General features: G+C 41.2%; 1 long non-coding RNA gene across 1 annotated transcript; it reads right to left on the bottom strand.

Annotated features, from left to right (window-relative positions):
- Nucleotides 1-999: 999 nt before the first annotated feature.
- Nucleotides 1,000-14,536, bottom strand: LOC123590871. The gene is made up of 3 exons (XR_006709009.1): nucleotides 14,358-14,536; nucleotides 2,198-2,393; nucleotides 1,000-1,338 (listed from the first exon to the last, which is right to left on the bottom strand). It is a non-coding gene; the product is annotated as an uncharacterized LOC123590871 (long non-coding RNA).
- Nucleotides 14,537-17,678: the final 3,142 nt, after the last annotated feature.

Here is a 17,678-nt window from a genome sequence, read left to right as displayed (position 1 = left end):
TCTTTAGGCCTGGAGGGTAGCCAAGGGGCCGTTGTTTGTGGGGAGGGGAGGAAAAAGGTAGAGATGTAGCCTGGAAATGTGACCCAAGAGATGAGTGTAGGTGGAGCTGGGGCCTGAAGAGACAGTGGTGAATAGCAGCCCGGTGCTGACACTCCACCTGAATGTGAAGGCCACATTCAGGTACAGCTCATGGTGATCCAAGAGTTTAAATCTGAAGCTGGCCTTCAATTTTTCATACTAAGATAGGACCATATGACAAGATGTATTTTTCAAAGTGGACAGATAGAATGTATTTTATTTCACCTGTGTAAGCTCGATTTATAACTTTTAAATATATGGACATAGAGTAGTAGGCTTCTGTTTGTATTGTCACGCCTGAGGCCTGCAAATTCTAAGGGCAGGCTCATGTCAATGAATTCAACCTGCAAAACAGTATTGGGCTGCAAATGTGATGTCAATCCCTGCATTTTATCTACTTAGTTAACCTTCCTATAGTAGGCACCTTTGAATGTAGTAAATAGCAGGAATAAAAGGTAAGAGACCACCACCGCGTGCAAGTGGCACTAGGGATATTTTCCTTATATGAACCTGAAACCACAGCGGGTCAATCCCGCTTCTTTCAACCGTGGGAAGTTGGGGAAGAATCTGAATGACAGAACAGCTTGAAAAACAACACAACAGGGGCGCCTGGGTGGCGCAGTCGGTTGAGCGTCCGACTTCAGCCAGGTCACGATCTCGCGGTCCGGGAGTTTGAGCCCCGCGTCAGGCTCTGGGCTGATGGCTCAGAGCCTGGAGCCTGTTTCCGATTCTGTGTCTCCCTCTCTCTCTGCCCCTCCCCCGTTCATGTTCTGTCTCTCTCTGTCCCAAAAATAAATAAACGTTGAAAAAAAAAAATTAAAAAAAAAAAAAAAAGAAAGAAAAACAACACAACTTTGTTACATATAATCACCCAAACTGATGACCAACTAAGTATTCCTAAGTTGAAGTCCTACGGGTCTCCTTTAGTAAAAAGATAATTAGCTCATTAATGGCTCTGAATGAAATGAAATGAAATGAAATGGCTCTTAAGGCACTCGAAAACAGTATTTTCTAAAAGAGACTAAACATTCCAGTTGTATTTTTGTATCTGGCTAATTTTCTTAGGTCATTTCATCCCTGACCTTTTGTTCTCTAAGATAAGGTAAACTTCTGCCTCGTTCGAGTAAGAATGATGACCAATTCTGAGACGCACAGGGCCCAACTGGCAGAGTTTTATGGTGCCGATTAATGTTGAGAACAAGACAGGGCAGATAAGATTCCAGACCCAATGTCAAGCATCCGGTTTTTCCTTTGGGATACCTTTGGGAGAGAACAATCGTCAAGATAATGATTATTACAATTTATAGAAACATTTTATTGTTCCTTTTCAAATGATTTAAAAAACCCCACTATAAGCAGGAAGAAATTAAATTCAGAGGGAAAACAAGAACTTTATAGGCCATCTGCTCAGACTTTCAAATTTAAATTTTATACATAAGAGCACATTAGCTGTGGGGAAAAAATGTGATCACATTTTGTAGCTGTCTGAGCAATGAAGAAATTTCCCTCGTTGGGCTTTCTGCATAGAAATAAAAGGAACCGTTTTGCTGAAGAAAATGAAATGGCTTCGGTATGGGGGAAATTTGCTATTCACCATTTTATATTTATGGAGTGCTGAACTTACACCATTTTTTGGTAAAATATGAAGTAACGGTCGATGCCTGGGGTGGGGAGGTTCACAGGTGACGTTAGACAAACAATATGGGAGAGCACCTCGCAGAGAGAAACCTGGGACCCTGACAGCCTGTTAGAGGTGGTGAGTAATGGGATGAATGGGGGAATTCAGGGCAACAGTGGGCCCACCTGTGGGGAGGGGGAAACAGGTGCATGAGGGAGAGGAGGCTTATCCTGAACCTTCCCCTGAATCTGGGCCTCCAACTTACAGCCTGGTCCTACTGGCCTGTGCCTTTAGGTATATACTTTCTCACACAGGCACGGAGAACAGTAGGATGCCGTTGACAGCATGAGAGAGTCAAGGATCATACTGAGTCGAGAGCGGGTGACAGCAATGCCGCTCACAGTGGCCGCTGACCCCTGCGAGCCGAAGCTGGCGGCTTTCCTAGGAATGGTCTGGAGAGCGTTTGATTAGGTCAGGCTGCTCCTGCTGCTTCAAACCTACCTGTCGATGCTCCATGACAGGGGGAAGAGAGGTCGCGGCGAACACCAGGACAATTAGTGTGCCGGGTTTTTTGTTTTTTGTTTTTTGCATCTGCCTGCCTTCCTCCCATTTGGTGACCACCAGAGAAACCTCCATCATCACTTGGTCAAATGAAGCCTGGCAAACAAACCAAGCCTCTTCCCCCCAGTTTGTTGTGCTGTGAAAAGATAAAGGAGGCACAGTGAACATCCAACTGACGGAATGAATGCTGACCCTGGTAGGCAACTTGATCTTTTACAGCCAACCCTAAGAGCTGATACCTTAAAGCACCTAATTTAGAGAGGTATGTGAAATCGTTAAAAAAAAAAATACTAATTAAGGAAAACCAGCTACAGGGAAAACTGTGAACTGAGGGTCAGGAAAAACAAATTAAATTCATCTGAGTTGGTGCTATTTTAGAGAAGCCTAGAAAGGCTTAAATTAATCTGATGATAAATGAATGAAAGGAACACAGAACTCAAAAGGAATGGTAAGCACTGAAACTCAAGCTTCGTTCAATCATAAGATCTTAAAAAGCAAGCAGCACAGTGGTTCAGAGTTCAGCCTCAGTAGTCAGACCTCCTGTATTTGAAGTTTGGAAGATGGGAATATCTTCCAGCCATGTGACCTTGAATGAGTCAATTACCATCTGTGGGCTTCCAGTTCCTCATCTGTAAAACGGGGCTAATAATGTACTTAGTTCACATAGTTTTGAGGAGCATTAAATGAGATAATACATAAAAAGTACTTAAGAGGGTGCCAGAGATACTTGCAAGTGCCCCTAAATATTAGCAATTTTAATCCAGTGATTTTAAAACTATGCTTCAAAGAGTCCCAAGTTTCTACAAGTCTTGTGCTGAAACACCTACAAATTTAAGATAAGGATAAGCAGGGGAAACTTGGTTTTCATCTGCAACTACCACAGTTGCTCAGCTTGTGTGTATCTTGTTTTAATTTCTATTTGCCATTTTATTTGAACAAGATCCTGTAAGTTAAAACAAAACAAAACACGTCTTATAAGGCATCTGATCCAGTCTGTTTACCCAGTTAGATCAGGAATCCTGTCCCTATCCGTGGATCATCCTGCCTCTTCTTGAACCTCTGCAGAAAATGGACTCTCACTGATCTATAGACCTTTATGGTTCAGGTTGTTTGGATAATTAGAAAGTTCCTTCCCATGTTGACTTGTCGGATTTCACCTCCAGGTGCTAGTTTTGCTCTCTAAATATGGCCAAATTCTCTTCTGAAAAGATCCAGGTAGATATTAGGAAAAAAACGATTGTACCCTTTGAGATCTTCAGTGGCAAGAAGCAGAAATTGACTTTGACAAACCTAAAAAGAAGATAAATTTCTTGATGAGCCATTAGGCTGCTCATAGAATTGAAGAGAAGTTGGAGAACCAGTCATAGAAGAAAAGGCAGGAGTCAGTCTTTCTGGAGGTCTTGATGGCATGACCCACTTAGGGCTTCCCCTCCCACATTCTTTCAGCTATCCCACCTAAGATGTGATTTCCATTCTCTCTGCCCATCAACCCAGCAGCATCTCTCCAAGAGTGGGCCCGGAAAGACCCAGCACACTCTGCATGTGCTCTCTTGGGCTCAGTGAATCCTGGGGTTCTTTCATATAGTCGTCATCCTTCCCGTCATACCGCGAAATTGATGTGCTTTCCAAGGCACCCATGTCTGAAGGCGTGTACTGAGCTTTCAGTCAATTCAAACCTCAAGAGTAAGGCTTCCAGATTTACTAAAAAACACAGAACACCCAGTTAAATTTAAATTTCAGATAAACAAGGAAGAATTATTTAGTGTAAGTATGTCCCACATATTTTGTCTGGCAATCCCACTTCTCACTTCTTTTGTTTTTTAATAGAATTGGCTGTGGAACCATTGCTGGTTTATCTTCTGTGCTTCATTTTAGAAGCTAAGCTCAGAAATATCCATTTATCTCAATTAAATTTCATCACATTGATTTCAGCTTCTCTTTCCAACTTGTCAGAAGTTTTAAATCTTGATGTTATGAAGTCAGAGTATTCACTCTACTTCTAACCCTGAATCCCTAGTTGGACATTGTGACCAGAGAGGGAAGGAGAGCAGAGGTCCGTGGAGGGAAAAATAAAGAGAATGATGCAGTGTAGAAAGGATGGTGGTAGTAGAGAGATAGCCCATCAGAAAGAAGGACTCAGGATAGAAAAAGCTTTAGGGAAATTGGAGGAAGAGAAAGAAAGAAACATAAATATAAAGGAGAGGTACCAGTCAGGATTCTTAATTTCAGGCAACTGCTCAATTTAAGCAAAAACAAAAACAGCAATTATGTGAAGATATGAGAGGCTTGTAGACCCAACGGGAGGTCTGGATAATGGGCAGGAATCAAGGGTTGGGCATCAGGAACCAGAAAAAGAGCTGTGAAGCAAAACACACTGGACTCAAGGCTATTCGGGTTGCCATTGGGCTGATGAGCAACCTCCACCTGGCTCCACAATCTTGGATTATAGGTGAACTCTGGCAAAGAGTAGCCCATTGGCTGAGCCTGTCACAGCCTGTCCCACAGAGGTGTTGAGCTTAGGGGAACTTTGGCCAAACCCTTTGGTCTACATTGTGGAAGCCTCAAAACAGTCTCAAAAAGGGATCAGGGTGCAAATACGAAGAGGCTTTTTTAAAAAAAATTTTTTATGTTTTTTATTTTGAGAGAGACAGAGACAGTGTGAGTGGGGGAGGGGCAGAGAGAGAGGGAGACAGAGAACCCCAAGCAGGCTCCATGTGGTCAGTGGTTAGGGGTCAGGGCACAGAGGCCGACACAGGGATTGAGCTCAGGAATCCATGAGATCATGACATGAGCTGAAATCAAGAGTCCAATACTTAACAAATAAGTCACCCAGGTGCCCAAGGAAGGGGCTTCTTTTTGTAGAGAGTCAAAAATCAATCAAAATCAGTCAATCAACCCATTATTCATCAAGCAAGCAAGCAAACAAACATAATATTCCCCATGGAGAGATTAAAAGAATAGAGTCATATGCAGACAACTCACTATATGCTGCCTCCAGCCCAGGCCTCTCTTCCTTGCTGCCAGCCAGAACAGTCATTTGCCTACTCAGTATTTGGACAGTATGTATGAACCAAAGCAATGCCAACAAAGTCTATCCAGAATCAAACTCGTGTTCTGCCCCAGCTCTGCCTCCAGCCCATGTCTTCTTTCAGTGTCACCTGTCTCTGTGAACACCACACATTCCAAATCTAGTATCATCCGTACTCTTCTCACTCTTTGATCCTTATATGAAATACACCTCCAAGTCCTGCTGAGTTCACTCCTTAATTCTCATTTGAATATGTTGACTTCTTTCTATCTCTTCGCCTCCATCCATTCCAATCCTATCCTCACCTTTATTACTATAATAACCACATTCCTGAGATCTCTGAATCTGCTCTGCGCCCCTGCTCCCTGACTGTTCTTCACCCTGCAGCCACAGCCATCTTTCTGAGGTGCAAATTTGAACATGAAACTCCCCCCACCCCCCCACATCCCTCAGCTTGAAGTATTTCAATGGCTTTCCATTGCACTTAGAAAAAGATCAAGATCTTTAATCTAGCCTACAAGGTTTTAAAGGTCTGACCCTAGAGAGTCCTCTCCAAACTCTGTATCTGGGGTTGGGAGTGAGGATGTGGGGTGTTAGTGGTCGCGTGGAGTAGAGTGGTCTTCAGCGGCAGTGTCCAGAGCAAGAGCGTCTGTTGGGTAAGAACCAACTTCTAGGCTTAGAGTTAAGTCTAGCCTTCATTAGCACCTATGATGTGATTAGTCCTGATCCTTGTACACACGTTCACTTAACTCAGGGCAAGGGTCTCTACCAAGTGATGGCCCATATTTCTTTCCAGCTCCTTCTGTGATGTTTTAACTGATTACCTGGAAATATTCTGGCCGCTAGAGGGCCTCATTGGTTTTTTTCCCCTTAAAAGGCTCTCAAATAGTAGACAAGAACTACAAACATTCACTGGGCTCTAGCTGCTTTTGGGGTATGTGACCTGTGCAAACATGTTGACTATTTTGCTAAAAACGTTTTGAGAATATTTTTATTATCATTGGGTAGCTTTACACTGAAAACAGTTAACAATAAAAAATAAAAGTCTCTTCTATTTAGCATTTCTAATTTGTAGGTGAAACCAGCCTGTTGGAGCTCAGGGACCCTCAGCAATACAGGACTCCTCTTCCAGCCTCCTTCAGCACTTGAAGAAATAATTTTAGGGTTGCAGAAAGCTTCACGGTCCTAGAACACCCCATTTCAACTGCCAATACTCGCATCCTTACCATCACAATCTGCCAAAGAGATTGATAGTCACAGTCAATCCTATCATAACCTTTATCCAAAAGGTAATATGTCCTGGTTTGCCTAGGATGACCATCCTCTCCCAACCCTGAAAATGTTTCCGTTTGGATGATAATTTGCATGACCACCTTATTTATCCTTGTTTATTTCAGACATTATAAGAAACTTGAGACTTCAACATTACTGCCTTCCCCATGGATCCTTTTCCTCACATATTCTATATCTGACCTCATCTTCCATCCTTTCACAACATCTAAAATCTGTCCTTGGTCCAAAAGTTTTTCCTATATGTTCTCTTCAACTTCTGGTTCTGAAATCTGACTCTCCTCTGAGGATCCTGCTTCTCATTTGGGCCTGGAGGTGGTGGTGATGGCGGTGGTGGTGGTGGTCATGGTGTATACCTTGCTCCATGTCGCTGCCTCCAGACCACTACCCTTCTCTTCTCAGAACACCCAATTTTGACCTAACTCATGTCATCTCACTATATCACCTTCTCCTCCCCCCGCCCTTATTGTCGTGATCAATGGACCCCACAGAGCACTCTCATTTTATTCCTTGAAGGTTTTAACTCATTACTCCTTTTCATGGGTCTTTAATGTGCCTCCTGACGAAATTCTTAGAAATTTCAAAATTCACATAAATGATAGTTCCCAAATTCTTGCCTCTTAGCTCTTGACGTCTTCTCTGGTGGTTATGTCTTTGAACATACCTCAGTCACCAGAGTCATGCCAAGATCTTTCATTATTAATTGCATGTACTTCATAATCTTCATTTTTATCTTTCATCTTTGCTGTCCACGATCTCTTTAGCTCTCTCCCTTTAGTATTTCAACTTCAACAATACTTTAAGCCCCCCAAGATCCATATTCTGTCAACTTCATCATCTTATCAGTACCCCTCACCTCTCACCCTCAGTACCTTTCTCTTTACCACAGTTCATCATTGCACTCCTTCCTGAAATCTTTCCTAGTTATACAGATATAGTTGGGTGGGGAACTTTGACAGTGGAAGCATGTGTTAGATATCTTCTGAATGCCTCTTTGTTGGTGCAATAGCAAACAAGGCACGGGTGAGAGTGAAGGCAGGAAGGAAGTGTTGTAAGCATGAGAGGAGACAAGATGGCTTGAAAGGGGCTTCTCAAACTTTAATGTGCATGCAGCTCACCCAGGGATCTCGTTAAAATGGAGATTCTAGTTCTGTAAATCTAGAGTGAGGCCTGAAATTCTGCATTTCAAATAAAATCTCAGGTGATGAAGATGTCATTGGTCCATGGACCACACTTCGAGCAGCAAGGGTCTAGGATAAGTTTTCTTAATCTTGGTACTCTTGCCATTTTGGACCAGATAGTTATTTATTGTGGATGGCTGTCCTGAACATTGTAGGATGTTTAGCAGCATTCCCTTTTATAGGTTAGCTGCTAGCCCATATATTTCCCTGTCACATTCAACTGGAAACGCCCAATCCTGGCCAAATCCTATTCTCTACCTGCTTCATGCCTGCACCTGTGTAGTTGAATATGCCTGGAAAAACACACAATAATAATGTAAATCCATATGCATTATGCAGAACCTTAATGCTGCTTATTGTCCCTATTATATTTTCTTAATCTATTTAGACATTTATTGTCCTACAGTAGTGGTTCTTAACCAAGGTTGATTTTACTCCCTCAGTGGATACTTACAATGTATGGAGACATTTTTTTTTTTAATTTTAATTTCAGTATAGTTAACATACAGTGTTATGTCAGTTTCAGGTGGACGATGTAGTGATTCAACAGTTCTATATGTTATTCAGTGTTCATCAATATAAATATACTCTTAATCTCCTTCATCTATTTCATCCATCCACCCAGCAACCTTCCCGCTGGTAACCATCAGTTTGTTCTCTGTAGTTAAGAGTCTGTTTCTTGATTTGTCTCTCTCTCTCTCTTTTTTTCTTTTTAGTTTGTTAAACTCCACATATGAATTAAATCATATGATATTTATTTTTCTCTGACTCATTTTGCTTAGCATTACACTTTCTAGCTCCATCCATGTTGTTGCAAATGGCAAGATTTCATTCTTTTTTTTACAGCTGAATAATATTCCATTGTATAGATATCACATCTTCTTTATTCATTCAACTATCAGTGGACACGGGCTGCTTCCATATCTTGGCTATTGTAAATAATATAAATATATTTATTGTAAATAAACATAGAGGTGCATGTATCTTTTCAAGTTAGTGTTTTTGTGTTCTTTGGGTAAATACCCAGTAGTGGGATTACTGGATTGTAGGGTAGTTCTATTTATAACTTTTTGAGGAATCTCCATAGTATTTCCACAGTGGCTACACTAGTTTGCATTCCCATCAACAGTGCATGAGGGTTCCCTTTTTCCACATCCTCACCAACACTTGTTTCTTGTGTTTTTGATTTTAGCCATTCTGATAGTTGTGAGATGATATCTCATTGTAGCTTTGAGTTGCATTTCCCTGATGATGAGTGAGGCTGAGAATCTTTTCACGTGTCTGTTGGCCATCTGTATGTCCTCTTGGGAGAAATGTCTGTTCCTGCCTTCTGCTATATGGAGACATTTTGGATTGTCACAAATGGAGAAGATTATGCTATTGGTATATCACAGGTAGAGGTCAGGAATGCTGCTAACCTACTATTGACCATATTGTGTCACTGTAATGATTATCTAAAATAACTGGTGGACAAGGTGACTGAAAATGTTAGGAACAAAAGAAAGAAAAGAAAAGGACATGAAAAGGAAAGGAAAAGAAAGGAAAGGAAAGGAAAGGAAAGGAAAGGAAAGGAAAGGAAAGAAAAGAAAAGGAATAGAAAGGAAAAGAAAAAAAATGCTAGGAACATTGTCAGGGGATGCTTGTTTCTTTGTACTGATAGTTACATATACGATCTAATTTAATTGCTACCATATCACTATGAACTTACATCCTCATTTTTTGGGAACTGAGACTCAGAAAGACTGAGGGTCTTTCCTAAGCTAGTGAATGCAGAGTTAGAATGCAAACCCATTTCTGGGTGGCTATCTCCATAATTCTGTATTTACATAAGAAATGTTACCTTCTTCCTGATTAACACAGAACTAGGCCTGCACATGAGGAATCATTAAGAACCAACACTTACATCTTCAGCCTGATGCAATTGTAAGAAACAGTGACTTAAATGGAGGAAAATGTCACACTGACAATTGCAAGAAAGAAACGATGCTCTAGCTTAAACAATGAACCATCTTGCTTAGTGACTCAGCTGCAATTATATTTCAGTAATGTACCCCAGCTTTTCCCTGAGTGGGAGATAGCTGCTTTTAGACTTTCTGTTCCTGTTTTATTTAATCCAACCCGAGTTTGTTGATGCCTTAAGTGACTTACTAGTTAATTGTCACCTTGTTGATAGTACAGTTAATTGGTCCCTACCTAGTTCTAAAGGCTGGCGTGAGATGGGCGAAATCTTTTGGAAGTGCACTCTGTGGCTGGGTAGGAATGCTCCCACTGACCACCCCAGCAGCAGACAAGGGCTTGCATCATCTTGCCCTCTGTAGGCCAGCTAGCTGAAGTTCCTTGCCAGATTTTGCCATTCAACATTGGTCTTGGTTCCTGCTGTGTGGCTGGCCATATTTCACTCTTACCAGCCAAGGTATCTGTTCTGAGCTGTGGTGGTAGTTAGTAGTTAATTGGTAAGTAACCTTATCTGAGTCACTGAAACTAGTGCAAAGACCACACCTTAGCAAGGGTGTGTCCTAGTGTAATCCTAGCTCCATGATTTACCACTGACTGGGTGACCTAGGGCAAGAAACAGGGTTCTGTTTTCTGCAAAGTGGGGCTAGTAACACCTGTGCTACAGTATTCCTGTAAAGAACTCACTGAGCTCCAGCTCAGTGCTTCACGCATACTCCTCACTGAGGGCTCACTTCAGTTTCATTTCAGTTAACTGTCACAATGACCCTAAGAGGAATAATAACATTCGAATCCTCATTTTATAGATAGGGAAAGTGGAGAAGAGAGAGAGAGAGAGCGAGAGCGAGAGAGCGAGCGCTTAAATCACATGCTTGCTGTCACACAGCCAGCAACAGGTTTCAAACTTAAGCAGATGAACTGCAGGCCTGTGTTCTTAATCATTAGCCAATAACGCTCGGAGTGAGTCATTCATAGAAGGTGACTGTGTTGTTGTCTTTGATGATGGTATTACTGTGTGGTCTCCTTCTCAACTTTCCAACTTCTTTGGGGGTCTGTGTCTATTCAAGAGGATGGTTCTTTGTTTTTTCATTCAACATATATTTCTTGAAAACAGACTCTGTGCTCACCTAAGATAAGTAAACCAGACAGACATGGTTCCTGAATTCCTCGAATAATTCAGTGGGGAAAATACATTGAACAAGAAGTGCCAAATGATGAATTAACTGCAAGTGTGATAAGGAGGAAGGAAAATTGATAAAAGGGGAGCTCTAACCTTTACTGTGGCAGAGGGCCAGGTAGGCCTCTTGGGTCAGAAAATTCTCTTCTTCTTTCCTGGAAGCCTGCAGGGGAGGGATGCTAGTATTTTTTAAGGAGATCTGCAACAGGCTCTCAGAGTTATTTTTATGTTAACTTTCTTATTAAAGACAAAAAGAACAAAACAATTTATGGGCTTTAAAAACCATATGACAGACCATTAGGAAAACTGAATTAATGAAGTAGATTAAATATGAACATATGATAAACCGTCTCAGTAGTTTTCTCTACAATAGTTTTCTTCTGCTTTGGAAACACCTGTCTTCCCTCTATTCACGTGAAATTTCATGCAATCTCCTCTGGCTGTTCTAACCTCATAGGTTTGGGGATTGGTGAAGAGACACTCTGCGTACATCCATTAGAGGCCTTTTGCTTCCAGCTGTTCCCAAATCCTAGATTGTTCCTTCAAAACACAGGCTTTATACCCTAGAGGGCTTTCTTCCAACATACAACTATGCCAGTTTATCGTCCTAGATCTGTTTTAAAAATTTACATTTACTTAAGATGTTAAAATACTTAACCCAGGGGGATCAGTTGTTTCCCCATAAAATGTTGCAGCTCTGCATATTATATTTCCACCTAAAATATATATAGAAGGATTTGTAAAATATTTAGGCTAAGAGACATAGCACAAACCTAATTTATAACATGCCATAAATAATAATGAGGCAGTTTTCTAATTAGATTCTGTTTCCCCAAATAAAGACATACCATAGTAGATTATTTCTGTAGTCCTATTTTTTTTTAAAAAAATCAATTCATCAGCACATCTGAAATCCATATACCAAACTGGCAGAAAATCAAGATACTAATTTTATATGGGAGAGGAAAACCCCTAGAGATTTCCATTTAAATATCTACATCCTGGAACCATTTCAGGTTCTGATTTAAAATCAGGGGTTCGATATTTTATGGCAGATTATAGGCAGAATCCAGAGAATTGGATGAGACATTTTCTGACTTGTATTATCTACTTGATGAACCAAAGTCTTGCTTTCAGATTCATTTTCAGTATGATTTCCCTGTTGGATATGTCCTGGATGCCATGGTGAGAAGCTGGCAGGAAAACCCTGGGGAAGAGGTCAGAAACGATGCTATCAAAAAGAGAAATGTCATGGGACAAGGACTAAAAATTGGAAACAATGAGAGAAGGAGGGAGGGAGGGAGAGAAAGAGAGAAAAAAGAGAGTGCCATATATCTATATCTATATCATCTATATCTATCTCTATCTCTATCTCTATCTCTATCTCTATCTCTATGGAGAGAGAGAATTTGCATGCAAGGCAGAACAACATAAGAAATAATACATGGAGTACTGCTACTAACATGATCATTTTGGTTCCTCTTATTTAAACCCTCTTTAAGCTTTCACTTGTAATTAATAAGAACTGGTATTTAAAAAATTTCAGAAGGACTTCTGTTTAGTGTTGAAACATAAAAGAAAAATATTGCCCTTTCATCATCTCTAAGAGAAAAAAAAAACCCACACGATTTATGTATATACTTTGGAATCAAAGTCCCTTTTAAGTCTCTTGGAGCTGATCATAAATAGAAGCCAAGTCTGATCTCCTCAAATAATAAAATAGTGGGAAAAAAGATAATGCACCCTACCATTTAAGCATTTGGACCACATCGTTAAGAGTGGTTCAAGTGAGTGCCATTAAATTAGTCTTAAGAATGCAATGCATTAGAATTTGTGCAGTAGGGACTGTTTTTCTGTATAGAAGCGACTGCTGATTAGTGAATAGTAATGGAGGAACTCTATGGTTGCTTTCCCAAGAGTGGTGCTGGCATCCACTGAGCTGACCACTAACCCACTAACCCTCCTCTAACCTAGTTTCCTTTGGGACTGATGCTGTGGGTTATGGTTTTTCCTCTAAAAGGAAATTGACAACCTTACTTTTGAAGTGGAGAAAACATGAATTATACATATCAGTGCTAGTACTCAGTTAAACAGGTTATTTACTAGAGAGTAGAGTTTTGATGGAAGTGAAAACTTATCCTGGGAAGAAGAAATTAGCAATAAATCTGGTGATGAAGGTGGCTGAATTCTTCCCCAGATAGCCCCGTTTAGATGCACAACCTGAAGCACGTAGCCAACATGTGGTGGAGAGCTTGCTTAAACTTAATACGTTTTCCCACATTTGGGAGGTGGGGGTGGGGGGAGTTCAAATAGAGATAAACAGCAGTCTAAGACCGGGGAAGCATCCTTAGAGACAATCATTTTTAGACAGAAAATAGAAAGGCTTATGTATACAGCTGGTATTTACATGAATTCCTCCCACTGATGCCTGGGACTTTGGAAGACAGGCCAAGAGATAGGAGGGAAACAGCTGTCTGTGCAGATGTTGTCAACAAATAGGATTTGGGATTCTGATCTATTATGCAAAAGCCCATAACCAACGACTTTTACCTGAGGATCTGGGGAAGAAGGGCATTTAACTGACCTCTGAGTACTGGTGTGTTCAGGGCTTATTCCTGGGCTTCCTTCTTTCCCTGTCTTTTCTCCCTAGGTGAACTCACCCAGTCCTAAGCATGTAAATGCAATCTATGCTGATTTAATGTTTGTGAAGTGATGAGAGTCATGCCTAGCTCATAGTAAACACCACGGAAGTGTCAGCGATCTTTATTTATTATAGCTAATTGTCTACTATTTCCCCTTGTGTGTTTGATAGGTATTTCCAAATTAAGTCCAAAATGGAATTGCAGGTTTTATCGTTCCCACAAACCAATCTCCCCTGCGTTGTTTTTCCATCTCTGTAATAGCAGCTTGACCCAGTGACTCAGGCCAAATGCTTAGGAATCATTGTTGATTCCTTTTTTTCTCTTACTCTTCACATCCAATTCATCAGCAAGTCATCCCAGTTAAACCTCTGAGATGGAAAACAAATCCATCCACCCCTCTCCATCTTTACTGCCACTATTCTCGAACAAGGCTCCCCCCCATCTCTTGCCTGGAAGGCTGTAGAAACATTTTACCTATTTTTTTTTTTTTTTTGCTTCTACTCTTCCATTAAGATCCTTTCTCCATACACTAACCAGAAAGATGTCTTTAAAAGGTGAATCAGGGGGCGCCTGGGTGGCGCAGTCGGTTAAGCCTCCGACTTCAGCCAGGTCACGATCTCGCGGTCCGTGAGTTCGAGCCCCGCGTCGGGCTCTGGGCTGATGGCTCAGAGCCTGGAGCCTGTTTCCGATTCTGTGTCTCCCTCTCTCTCTGCCCCTCCCCTGTTCATGCTCTGTCTCTCTCTGTCCCAAAAATAAATAAACGTTGAAAAAAAAAAATAAAAAAATAAAAAAAAATAAAAGGTGAATCAGGGTCAGGCTCATGACTTACCAGTGCACTCAGCATCTAATTCAGTCTTCTTTGGTTTTACTCCATTTGGGCTGCTGTAACAAAACTACTATAGACTGGGTGGCTTGAACAATAAGCAACAGTCCATGATCAAGGTACCGGCAGATTTGGGTTCTGGTGACAGCCCATTTCCTGGTTCATAGACAGTTGTCTTCCTAATGTGTCTTCTTATGGCAGAGGGGATGAGAAAGATCTCTAGGGTCTCTTTATAAGGGTATTAATCCCATTCATGAGTGCTCTGATCTAATCACCCCAAAGGCCCCATTTCCTAATCCTATCACGCTGGGAATTAAAATTTCAACATATGTATTCTGGGGTAGGGACACAAACATTCAGTCTAAGTCACCTTCCCATGAAGTACAAAGCCTAAGCCTTTCCCCACTTGACCCCCCTCCATCATCCTTTCTCTTGCTCACGACACTCCATTTAAACTGGACTTTTTGTTCTTTCCATTTGTTTCCTGCATTATTTCTCCCCACATCTTCCACCCCTGTCCCCCACCAACAATACATTTGTTTCTCAAAATTCAGGCTACAGCCAATGTGTTTAAGGCTTTCCTGACCACTCAGCTCATGTCTACCTACTGTTAGTGCAAGCTCCTGGAGTGCCGGGGCTTTTTTTGTCCTGTTTATGGCATCTCAGATGCTTAGGACAATTCTGTAGCAAGGAAGAGGTTCAATGAATAGGAATAAATACAAAATTATCCAGAAAACTGATCAGCTAGAGGGGATAAAAACTTGAAGGTTGTTTAGGGGGAGCAGCAGCATGTATGATGTGTAAGAATAACAAAAGTACAAAAAGAGGGACCCTGTGATTTACTTAGAAAGAATAGGGGCTGGAAGCTCCATCTAAAGTCAAACTTTTCATGTGCCCACTAGATCCCTCTCCTTATTTTTACTCCAGGACAATATTCCAGAAATTTCTCTTTGTCTCTATAAAATCATACTTTTTTTTTTTTTTTTTTTTTTTGGGCGTTCTACTGGATCATTTCCTTCAGCATGCAAAGATGTGATTTTTCCTTTTTTTTTTTTTTAAATAAAAGACAAAGAAACAGACTAAAAACCCAACTTGACTCCTTATCTCCCTCTATTTCTCTGCTCACTGTTAGCACAGACATTACACAAAGGGATGCATATTCTTGATGCTCCAATCCCTTGCTTGGAACTCCCTCCAATCAGGCATTCACAGCCAGCCTACTACCAAGATGTGTGTGGCCACAGGTGACTTCCACGTAGCTAGTCTTTAGTCCTTGCCTGACGATTCATGTCCTCACTCTGTCCTCCTTGATTTTTCACTTGACTTCCATGCTAATCACCTAATTCTCTTAGCTACTTTTTCTCCTCTCTGACGGCTTCCTCTCGGTCCTCTTTCCTGGTGTCTCCTCATCTCCCACAACTGTAAGTATTCAAATGTCCCAGGACTCCAAGCTTAGGCACCTTCCTTTTCTATCTTTACTCACTTGCTTGGTGATTTCATAGAGCTTCACACTTTCAACTTCCATCTATATGCTTATGACTCCCAGATTTCTTTTTTTTCATTAAAAATTTTTTTAAGGTTTATTTATTTTTGATAGAGACAGAGGGAGACACAGAATCTGAAGCAGGCTCCAGGCTCTGAGCTGTCAGCACAGAGCCCAACGTGGAGCTTGAACTCATGGACTGCAAGATCATGACCTGAGCTGAGGTCAGACGCTTAACTGACTGAGCCTCCCAGGTGCCCTTTGACTCCCAGATATCTATCTCCAGCCTGGACACTTCTCAAGTCTTGCCTATTCATCATCTCCACTTACATATATAATAAACCTCACAAAATTAAAATGCCTGAAACAAAACCCCTGATTTTTCTCCCCCTCAAATCTCCTCCTCCACTGTTGTCTCCAGTTCAGAAAAAATGGTGACTCTTTATGATTCTCCAGAGGGGGAGACAAAAACTTAGAACCTTGGATCTATACTGATCAACTCCTTCCTTTAATACCCACATCCATACTGTAGACTCTACTTTTAAAAGGAACCTTGGGGCGCCTGGGTGGCGCAGTCGGTTAAGCGTCCGACTTCAGCCAGGTCACGATCTCGCGGTCCGTGAGTTCGAGCCCCGCGTCGGGCTCTGGGCTGATGGCTCAGAGCCTGGAGCCTGTTTCCGATTCTGTGTCTCCCTCTCTCTCTGCCCCTCCCCCGTTCATGCTCTGTCTCTCTCTGTCCCCAAAATAAATAAATGTTAAAAGGAACCTAGATTCTGACAGTGTCTCTCCATTACTATCCTGGTTGAAGCATCATCTTTTCTCTGAATTATTTCAGTATCCTCCTAATTGTTTTTTCTGTTTCCTTCCTGTCCTATTGGAATCTATTTTTAGCATGGCAGTCTGAAAGATCCTTTTAAAACCTAAGTCATCTAAAGTCACTGCTCTACTCAGAGCCCATATTTGCCTTCCTGCTCAGAGTAAAAGCTAACTCCCCAATAGACTGTAAGGTTCCTGGGATCTTCATACAGTGCCTACAATGGCACCCGGCACATAATAGGTACTTAATAAATATTTGATAATTCAATAAATTAAAAAAAATAGGCTCCTCAGAAAGGGAGGCAGAGTAATACTATATGGCAATAATATCTTAAATTCGCTCAGAAACTCTTAGTGAGGGTAAAGTACATGTCGAATTTCTTGGCAACTGATTCTTCTCTCCTGTGTGGTCTTTTGCCCATCACCTTTCTGTCTTGTTTCCTACTTCTGTCCCATTCATTCATTCTACTCCAGCAACACTGTCCTTCTTGCTGTTTCTCAAATATGTTGGGCATGTTCCTGTCTTGGAGATTTAGTACTTGTTGCTTCCTTTACTTGGAACTCTCTACCCCAAATATCTGCATGACTTACTCCATCACCTCTAACGATCCTTTGCTCAAATGAATCTTTTCTGGCAACTTCTTTTAAAAAAAATTAATCTCACGCTCATGACAGCCTCCTCTTCCCTAAAATATTTATTTCCATACAACTGGTCATTATCTGACACTCTGTAATTTTATACTTTTATTTGATTAAATGTAAAATCCTTGAGGGAGTTTTGTCTGTTTGGTTCTCTGCTGAATCTTCAACACTTCCATTAATGCCAGACACAGAGGACGTTCTCAGTAGATATGTGTTGAATGGATGAATGAGGTAATGAATAAATGAACTCTGATATGAAGGAACTGAAACCTCACTTGGGCAAAGAATTTGAAATACAGATAACTCAAGTACTGCAAATAACATTTTTTTCACATGAACCCAGATTAATTATTTCTCATGACTGTGGAGAACTTGCAAGTCAGGTC

Source organism: Leopardus geoffroyi, chromosome B4 (assembly GCF_018350155.1).
Source record: "Leopardus geoffroyi isolate Oge1 chromosome B4, O.geoffroyi_Oge1_pat1.0, whole genome shotgun sequence".
Classification (NCBI taxonomy): domain Eukaryota; kingdom Metazoa; phylum Chordata; class Mammalia; order Carnivora; family Felidae; genus Leopardus; species Leopardus geoffroyi.
Note: the sequence above shows the minus strand (reverse complement) of the source record. Positions and strands in the feature narration are given on the sequence as shown.